The sequence below is a fragment of the Mus caroli genome, unplaced genomic scaffold (genome assembly GCF_978045245.1).
Source record: "Mus caroli unplaced genomic scaffold, Mus_caroli_1 scaffold_6, whole genome shotgun sequence".
Taxonomy (NCBI): domain Eukaryota; kingdom Metazoa; phylum Chordata; class Mammalia; order Rodentia; family Muridae; genus Mus; species Mus caroli.
The window spans coordinates 92,941,947-92,951,943 of record NW_028227261.1 but is presented as its reverse complement, the minus strand read 5'-3'; the positions used below and the strand labels follow the sequence as shown (position 1 = coordinate 92,951,943).

General features: G+C 45.4%; 1 non-coding gene across 1 annotated transcript; it reads left to right on the top strand.

Moving 5' to 3' along the window:
- The first annotated feature begins 8,114 nt into the window (after window positions 1-8,114).
- Window positions 8,115-8,247, top strand: LOC115031002 (small nucleolar RNA SNORA17). The gene has a single exon (XR_003836594.1). It is a non-coding gene; the product is annotated as a small nucleolar RNA SNORA17 (small nucleolar RNA).
- Window positions 8,248-9,997: the final 1,750 nt, after the last annotated feature.

Sequence of the window (9,997 nt, the reverse complement as noted above, 5' to 3'; positions counted from 1 at the left end):
ATCATGAAAACAAGCTTAATTTGCAGAATGAAGTTCCAAGATCTGGTAACCTCATCTGTTCCGTTCTCTGGTGAGGTCCTATGTTGACAGCAGTAGCAGGTGTAGATGTGCAGATGCAACGACATAGTGAGACAAAGCAAAACTGAGCAGTTAGCATCTTTCTATAACACAGGCTCTCTTGGGGACTGTATCGGTTACTTGTGGCAGTAACAGAATTCCCAACAAAAAATGCCTTAGCGAAGAAAGTGTTTATCTCAGCTCACTTGGAGGGCACAGCCCATCACAGCAGGGAAGCCATAGTGGTAGGAATATGGGGGGGGGGGGACTGGTTACAGTGCATCTGCAACCAGGAAGCTGAGAGCCAGGAATCCTGGTGCTTACGTCACTTTCTCCTTTGTATTCAATCTAAGACCCCAACCCAAAGAACGGTGCGACCATGCTCAGGGAAGGCCTTCCTTCTTCAGTTAACCTAATCTAGAGAATCCTGCAAAAATATGCTCCAAAGTCTCTCCCAGGTGAGCCTAGATCCTGCCAAGATGACAGTCATGTTAATCCTCACGGAATGAGCCAGGGTCTTGTTGTAACATTAGCCTCCCACCCCCCCCCAGGACAATGTTCCCACTGAACATCCCCACTTTACCTTACATCCCATCACTTCTCTACATGCCCACGATGAGGACCAAGCTTCGGGCTCCTGAAGTGTTGGGGACTCACTCAAACCATAGTAGTTGGGATTCTGGGAGGATGGGTTGCACTCCTCCAGAGAAACAGAATAACAGTGTGTGTGTGTGTGTGTGTGTGTGTGTGTGTGTGTGTGTGTATGTGTGTCTGTATTGACTCTGCAAAGATACCACATACTCTATCAACTGTTTGTCAAGTGACCTTCATCATAAACAATACAAAAGATAACAGAAAGTAGCCACTAGAAGGGCCAGTCCCATTCCATTAGCTTTCCTCATTGGGGTCCACATATATCTGAGTGCACACATATTTGCAGAACACAGGTATTTGCAGTGCACACACATTTAAAAAAAGATTTTGTTTATTTATTTATTTATTTATTTATTTATTTATTTAATATGACAAGTAGCTATCTTCAGAAACACAGAAGAGGGCATTGGATCCCGTTACAGATGGTTGTGAGCCACCATGTGGTTGCTGGGAATTGAACTCAGGACCTTTAGAAGAGAAGTCAGTGCTCCTAAGTGCCGAGCCATCTCTCCAGCCCCATGCACACACACATTTGCAGTGCCCACACATCTGCAGTGCACACAATTGCCTCTGAAGAATCAAGAAGACACTCCAGAAGAAGGCCAGGAAATGTGGACTCAGGTCCTTGCAGCTGTCAATCTCTGATACAACACTTCACAGGGATTGAGACTGTAATAAAACTAGCTAACAAACATGTAAGGAAACTGAGGTACAAAGGTTCAGCAACTTGTCTGGGTTTAAGATCAGACATAGAACCCAATCTAGCAGACTCTGGAGTCTAGGTGTGGAGGCTCTGCTGTCTGCCTGTGACAGGGATGGCAGACTCTCAGTGGGGCGGGCTTGGGAGGGGCCAGAAGATGCAGGAATGGCTTCCAGCTGGAGGTGGTACTTAGGAAAAGTACCAGTAAGGAGGGAGGAGCAGCTCCTTAATTCAGAGGTGGGACACTGGGGAGAATGTTGTTGGCAGATGAAAGAGGACATAACAGACAGCTTCAGGGGCCTGAGGACACAGTACCATGACACCACAGGGACTGCAAGCCAGCAGCTGCAGACTTCCCCGGCAGCTATGCATAGCACTGCCTGCTGCTGGCTCCTCAGCTCTGGGAACAGGCAGAATGCTTCTTCCTGCCTGGTTCCTTCCTGGGTTTTGGCTTCTGACACACTGACCCACTTCACAAGCAGCTGCAAGCTCTGCCTACCTCCCTGGAAGAGGCTGTCCTCAAAGGCTTACTCCTGAGCAGTTAGACAGGAAACCATCAGGCAGGGGAGCTCTGTGTACTCCCACTGACAGAGTGACTGACTGACTCTGTCATCTGAGGTACCTGCAAGGCCCACTCCCCTCTGGAAGGCAATAGTGAAGTGTCTGTTTGCTCACGTCTCAGTGAACCAGGAAACAGAATGTGAACCTAGCATTTCACTTTCTCTCTTCTCTCTCTTTTATTCTGTTTTGAACCCCAGTCATGGGGTGGATCTGCCCCATAAACAGAAGGAGTCTTCTTTCTTAGGTGAACTGTCTCTGGAAATGCCCTCACAGTTACACCCATGAGTGTACACCCATCCTCATTAATGCCCTAGGCTTTCATTTTTCAATTAAGTTAACAATCAAAATAAGACCATGACATCCATCGGCCCCATCGACTCTTGTGTCCATTTGTTCAGCAGCCTCTTGGATACACACACCAATCACGCTTTGCCATTTTTCTAGCCCAAATCCAGGCAAGGGGATATCAAACGTTAGTCACCACGGCAAGATATCCGTGTGGACCAACAGTCACTCATCAACAAGCACTGTTTGAGGACCTACTGTGGTGTTTAGGGAAGGCATACTTGATCAACATGGTGGAGCCATGTTGGGGACTTCTCTTTCTTAGGACATTCCTCCTCCTCCACATGACCAGACTGACCTCATCAAAGTCATCTTCTCCTTTTGGATTCTCTGCCCCCCATTAGTGATACCACAAAGAACCCAAGAGTTCAGCCAGAAAGTGTCCCTGGCCTCTTGATTCATTTTTGGCTTACACTGAGTCAATAGTGCTGCCTTTCAAAGCCTTTTCCTGCCCTGGTTTCCGGTCTTCCTGTGATAAGAACCCACTGTGTGGGCCTGAACTCTACTTCCTCCCAGCAAAGTCTGTGCTTTGGCCCTAACCACCCTCTTGTCTGTTATTGTTGCTACTTTCAGATTTAAGATCCTTTTCTGGTTTTCCTTCTGTCCCCAGGGCAACAGGGCCAACTGGGCAGCAGGACCAAAGCCTGGCAATATTCCTGATGACAGGACCATGGGAAAATAAGCCTTCCAGAGCTCATAGAGATGACACCTTGGAGGGTGGAACACTAACTAACTAATGGGACCAGTGTCACCATAACAGGAGACACTGGTGAGTTCTCTGCCATTTGAGAACACTGCAAGAATGCTTGTTGTGTGGCTTTTCCTAAGGTGACATTGAGGCTATGGGCCCTGAGATAGCAGAAGGGGACATAATATTCTCAGTTTGAGGTTTTTTTGTTTTTGTTTTTTAAGATGGCTTTTTACCCCCAACAATAGACAGTTTCAATTTCACTGTGGCTTTTTTCTTTAGCAGTAAGTTTTTATTTCTCTGAAATGCAGCTCTTTTCCCCTCACATGCAACAAGTCTCTCTGTGCCTGTCATACCCCAGAGAGCCGGGGAGGTTGGGGAGTCTGCTCTCATGCAGTCAATCAACAATTACAGAGCCAGAGACTCAGCCCCTGCTATAGAAGGGACACAGAGACACCATTAAACCAGGACACAAAAGGGGGGAGAGGGACCACGTGGTAAGCCACCCTAAACCCCTTCGAGTGATTGCTCCCTCAAATCTGAGGCCCTTCTCCACCCGAGAAGCCAGTAACACTTGCCAATAAGCACATTCATTTTATATCTTACCATTTCTGTTTTTTAAAATCTAATGGGCAAAGAAAAAGAACCCACCCACTAGCTACTGTCAATGCGAGCAATTCACCCTAGATGAGGCACTGACAACAGGCCAAAGGAACGAGCCTACCTAAGTTCGACTTGGCAAGCCAGCGAGTTCAGTAGATTCCTTACAGGAGGATGGGCTACTCAAAGGCAGATGCATCACGGGGAAGCTCACCCCAGAGTGGAGCATGTGGGCTTGGAAAAGCTGCTCCCTAGGAGTTCCCTGCATGCCAGTTTGGAGAATCCCCTCTCCTCAGCAGTAATTACTGTTTTGGTAACTGTGAGGAAGGGATTTGTGACGTTTATTTCTGGAGTCCCATGTGTCTTCTGTACTCCCTCCAGGAGGGGTTGTTTCAATTCAGAAGCTGCGGTACAACAAAGCTCAGCACCTACCCCTGACGCCCAGCAGGAGGCGCTCTCAGAGTCCGCCTGAGCACAGACTGACTCCAAATAGATTTCCTGCTCTGAGCCCTTGCCTCCTGCTCTGCTTTCTAGGACACCCGAACCAAGATATCTGCCCCCCCCCGGAAGAAGAGGTTCTTTTATTCTTTCTCACTAAGCCATTCACCATTTGATGTCGTGAAGGTCTGCCTAGGTGCCTGTCCTAGTTAGCTTTAATTGTTAGCGACACAGCCTAGAATTATATGAGAGAATAAATTCAATTGAGGAACTGCCTAGAGTAGATTGATCTGGGGCATGACTATGGGGAATTATCTTAATTAATCATTGATGTAGGAGAGCCCAGCCAGCCCACTGTGGGTAGCAGCATTCCCTAGAAAGGTGGTTCTGGGCAGTATAAGAAAGCTGACTAAAGCCGGGCGTGGTGGTGCACGCCTTTAATCCCAGCAACTCGGGAGGCAGAGGCAGGCGGATTTCTGAGTTCGAGGCCAGCCTGGTCTACAAAGTGAGTTCCAGGACAGCCAGAGCTACACAGAGAAACCCTGTCTCGAAAAAAAACCAAAAACCAAAACAACAAAAAAACAAAAACAAAACCAAGAAAAAAAGAAAGAAAGAAAGAAAGAAAGAAAGAAAGAAAGGAAGAAAGAAAGGAAGGAAGGAAGAAAGAAAGCTGACTAAGTAAGCATGAGTCTATGAGCAAGGCAGAGAGCACAGCAGCAAGCAACACTCCTCCATGGCTTCTCTTTCAAGTACCTGCCTCGACTTCCTTCAAGGATAAACTGTGATCTGGGGATGTAAACCCTTACGTTTCCTAAGCTGCGTGTGGTACGTGTTTTGTTATAGAAATAGAAAGGAATCTGGGACAGTGCCCAGGTCCTCCACATCACTCTGATCTAGAAGAAAATAGGGAGCTGTCGTTTGTCTAAGAGCATGCCTCACTTGGCATATGCAGCAGGTCCTCCATCAGCGCTGCAGACTAAATGAACAGAAGCAAGGTGCTTGTCATAAATACACCCAGCCAATGGGTAGAGGGAATGTTCTCAACCTTATAAAGGGCATTTATAAACGCAACAACAGAAAAACCATAATCCCATAGAACAGCAGGGGCTCCCCCGTGCTCAGGAACACGCCCAGAGTGCTTCCCTTGCTGTTTCTTTCCAACACGAAACCAAGAGTTATAGTTAGAGAATCAGAACAATTTCCATTCTCATGTGAAAAGGATCAATTATTTATTTTTGAATTGACAAAAATTATATATACTTGTGGTATACAACATGCTATTTTGAAATATGCATACATGCTGGAATGCCCGAATCAAATCTGTGAATACCTTACCCCACCTCTTTAGCATTTATTTGTGGAAGGAATGCTTAAAATCTATTCTTAGCACAATTCAAGTATACAATGCTCTGCATCTTTAAATATTAAGTGTAGCCTTCACCTCTCACCCCTCTTGCTGCAGATGAAGATTGTGCAGGAAACCACAACAGGACAAAATGCAAACAATAGACCATGATGTTCATGGGGTGATCAGCATCAATAGACACATCTACAACCTAACTCCCGCACCCAAGGCTTAGGGGACATCATGGATTAGGGACAGGAAGATCAGAGGAGTCAGGGGACAAGGACTTCTGCTGTGACAAAGTGTTTTCTATATGTGACAGGGATGTTGCGAATTCCAAAAATATGATTTCATAAACAAGACATGGGCAATGGCATCGCTGAGTGTCAGGTCAATGTGTGTGGGGCAGAATCTCACAAAGCCTTGCCCTTAGATGAAGAGCTACCGGAAACCAGTGTGTGCAGAGAGAGGGAGAATCGGTCTTCTAATGAGCTCCCGAGAGGTCATCCAATCAAGTCATCCCCAAACAAAGGCTCACATGAGAAACACCAGGCAGACTCAGCAGGTTGTATTTATTTGTATAATAGTGATTGAAGAAGAAGTCGTTGATGATTTGAGAGGGAGAAGAGGCAATGGGAAGGATTGGAGGCAGGAGGAGGAGAGGAAATGATGGAAATACAGAGTCTGTCTTAGTTTGTGATGCTCTTGCTATAATGACAAATCATGACCAAGCAACTTGGAGGAGGAAAGGGTTTATTTGGCATAGACTTCCACATCATAGTCCATCACTGAAGGAAGTCAGGATAGGAATTCAAGCAGGGCAGGAACCTGGAGCTGGGAGCTGATGCAGAGGCCAAGGAAGGGTGCTGCTTAACAGTTTTCTGCTCATGGCTTGCTCAGTCTGTTTCCTTATAGACCCCAGAACCACCATCCTAGGGATGGGTACCACCCACAATGGACTGGCTCTCCCCCATCAATAACTAACCAAGAAAATGTTCTACAGGCTTGCTTGCAGCCCAAGCTTATGGAGGTGTCTTCTCAGTTGAGGCTCCATCCTCCTCAAATGACCTTAGCTTGTGTCAAGTTGACATAAAACTATCCAGCGCAGTACTCATGCGTAAAATTATTTAAAAACTTAAATGAAAACTACTCTTAGCAATTTTCAAGTACACAATACATTGTTATTACCCACAGTTACTATGCTGTATGATAGATTCCTTGGAAAAGTAAATTCTTAAAAATTAAATTATAAGCACTCAGATTAGGAAGAAGACTTTTTTTATATTCAACTGATATGATGGTATATCTTGGTTCTTAAGGAGTTGACAAAAGCTACAAAAACTAACAAATGAATTGGGCAAAGTTACAGGGCAAAAAGTAAGTTCCAAAAATCAGTTGACTTTCCACATACTAGCAACAAACAGTCCCAACAGCAAGCAAGAAAGCAATGCCAAGGGGAATGTGAAGAGGGAATAAGACACTTAGAAACAAGTGTAACCAAGGAGGCAAGATACTGAAAGCTACAAAATATCACCACAGGAGAAGAGTTTGAAACTGAGGGAAAGACAACGTTCATGAGTTGGAAACTAGAGTATGGGCAAGATGTCAGCTCTCTGAAGAAGACTACAGGTTCAGTGCAATCCCCATGGAAACCCTAGTGGACTTCTTTTTAGGTTTCTTCAGAAATGGAAAAAAAAACAGATTCTCAGATTTATTTGAAATTGCAAAGGATTTTGAATATTCAAAATACAATTTTGAGAAAATAACGAATAATTTCAAGACTTGCACAAATGTATAGTAATAAAAATGATCCTATCAAAAACGTATATAGGTAAGATCATATAGAATGGCTATATTTAGGGATATATCTGTATATACAAAACCTACATCCATGCAGTAACAATTTTACATGAATTTGAAGGAGAGCAAGGAGGGATACATGGGAGAGTTTAGAGGGGGAAAGGGAAGGGAGAAATGAAATTATATAATAATCTCAACAATTAAAAAAGGACGGATACTTAGATCCATGGAATAGAATTAAAGAGTAGAAATAAGCTCAAAAGTTTTGGCAGTTGATGGTGTGTGTGTGTGTGTGTGTGTGTGTGTGTGTGTGTGTGTGTACTTGTATACACACACACATGTGCATGCATCAGGTCTTATGAATGGCAGGCAAGCATTCTACCACTAAGCTGTATCCCCAGTCCCTATTCAACCAACTTTTAGTGAGGAGAGAAAGAGAAGTCTCTTCAATGATCCAGTGCTGCTGGGACATCTGTTCCAAGATGCAAAAAGAGGAAAAAACGATGAAGTAGAGCCCTCTCTTACACTGTGTACATAATCTCCCAAGACAACACCCCTAGCTGAGGATCATGGGTAACACTTCAGATCCAAACCAGCACATCTGGCCACGCCTACCTCCTCATCTCCCTTGGTTCAGCGCATGAGTCCTTTGTAGATGGATTCTTACTGTACTAGTCCTTCATGCTTCCTACAAGGCAGTCACCTGAGCCTGCCACACTCCACTTGTGAAGACCACCAAAGCTGTCTCATATTCTGAAGTTTCTTGACTGGGAAACCATCAGAATCTGGCCAAAACAACAGTTCAGGGTCACACTGAGTGCCATTATAAGTGTAGGACTAGTTATGATGGGTTTTGTGCTGCGTGCTGGCTTATCCAGTGGTTAGTGCCTCTGTTTGCATTCTTGTTGATAATTAAAACTCAATTTCCTGCCTCTAGAGGCACTGCAGGTATGGCTGCTCTGTTGACATGCGTATCAATTGGTGACAGAGAGGAGAGAGGCTATGTCTATGCTCAGTGTTCTGACCTATGACCATCTGAATTATTAGTAGCCCAACATTCTCTGAAAAGAGTAAGCCTGAGATGACCACCAGTCCAGTGCCAGGCAGACTTGGACAGTCTCTGAGGGTGGGGAGGAAGACAGAGACTAGAAGAACCCTGCCTGGGACCTCCAGCCCTGGGCAGAAGTAAGTCTGATACAGATAGCCTTCACATGGGCCACTTGGTTGGACTGGGTGAGGAGTGAGCCAGAGATGACCATCAGACCTATGCCGCAGGGCCTGAACAGGAAGCTAGCCTGAGATGACCCCTGCCTGGTGTCATAATGCTGAGGCAGAACATAGCACTCCTGAGACCACTCCTGAGAGACAACCCCAGGCACCACTAAGAGGAGCAAGTAAATGGTTGAAAAGTGAAAGAGAAAGAGAAACAGAAGGTTGTGGGCACAACGGAAGACAGGCAGAACTGGAGACTCAAGGGTAGTGAGGAACAATTTGATGTGAGCAGCCAGCGATGCGCCTGAGACCACGGTGGGGTCCCAGCGTGTGCTACCAGGATATCCAAGAGGAATCCCAGTGGGCTTCCAGTGGTGATACAGTACAAGAACAGGAGTCATTGCAAAGAATGTTTGCAATGTGGACAAAAGGATATATTGTGGGACACACTATGACACACTACAGTGTCTACAATGAGATTCTTTCTCTGTTGGGGAGGAGATGCAAGGTTGGAGGGTAGGTATGGGGGAGGAGGAGATGGGATGGGGTGCACAGTGTGAAATTCACACACACATAAACAGAAAAAGGTTTTGAAAACTCACCATCTGTCTCCATTGGGTCCCTCCATCTGAGCCTCCCTTCAGGGCTCAGGAAACCCTGTGGAAGAGGAGACAGAAAGAGTGTAAGAGCCAGAGGGGATGGAGGACACCAAGAAAACCAGGTCCCCCTAGGTAAGCATGTTCCATCCACAAACGAACCCACAGAAACCCAGGCAGCATGCACAGGGCCTGCACGAGTCTGCACAGGCAAGGGCCTAGAACTGAAAGGAGAAGTGACTCATTGTAGCATTAGCCTTTGTTTATAAAGACCCTTCCTTAAAAGTCAGGTGTGGACCAAGTAAGACATGGGCAACATGCTAAAACAAAATAAAATGAAGCAACAACCACCATCCAACCAATGAACAGTCTTTCAACTCTAACCCAGAAGTCATGGAAAACTGCTGACTATCTGCCAATGAAAATTTACATTTTTCCAATGGAGTCTTACTGGGAAAATTACTTTTTTAAAAAAATTGTTTTATTATTTACACTCCAAATGTTGTCCCCTTCCTGGTCCCCCCTCCAAGAATTCTTCACTCCCTCCCCCCTCCCCTTCGCCTCTGAGAGGGTGTTCCCCCACCCCCTGTTCCCTCACACCCCTAACTCCCTTCCCTTACCCCCCCCCTTCTCTGGGGCATCAAGTATCTACAGGATTAGGCACATTCTCTACTGAAAGAGTTAGGAGAAGGATTGAAGGGAAATTACCCCGGATGGCACTGGAGATGTGTGTGTGTGTGTGTGTGTTTCTGTTTCTCTTTACCCAATAGGTCCTTTGAGCATATATTAAGGTTTCCAGCTTAGTGCTTTATGGAGTTCTTGAGTGTGTGAATGAGCAGCTCCTGCATCCATATCTTATTTCATGTGCCTTCCTTTTTGAGGGGGATCTTTTCCTTTTGTTTGTTGTTTTCCTACTCAGACCTATTATTTTTTGTTTTATTATATTTTGTTATTAAAAACCCTTGATTCACAATAAAAGCAAACATTCCATTGCAGGTCTG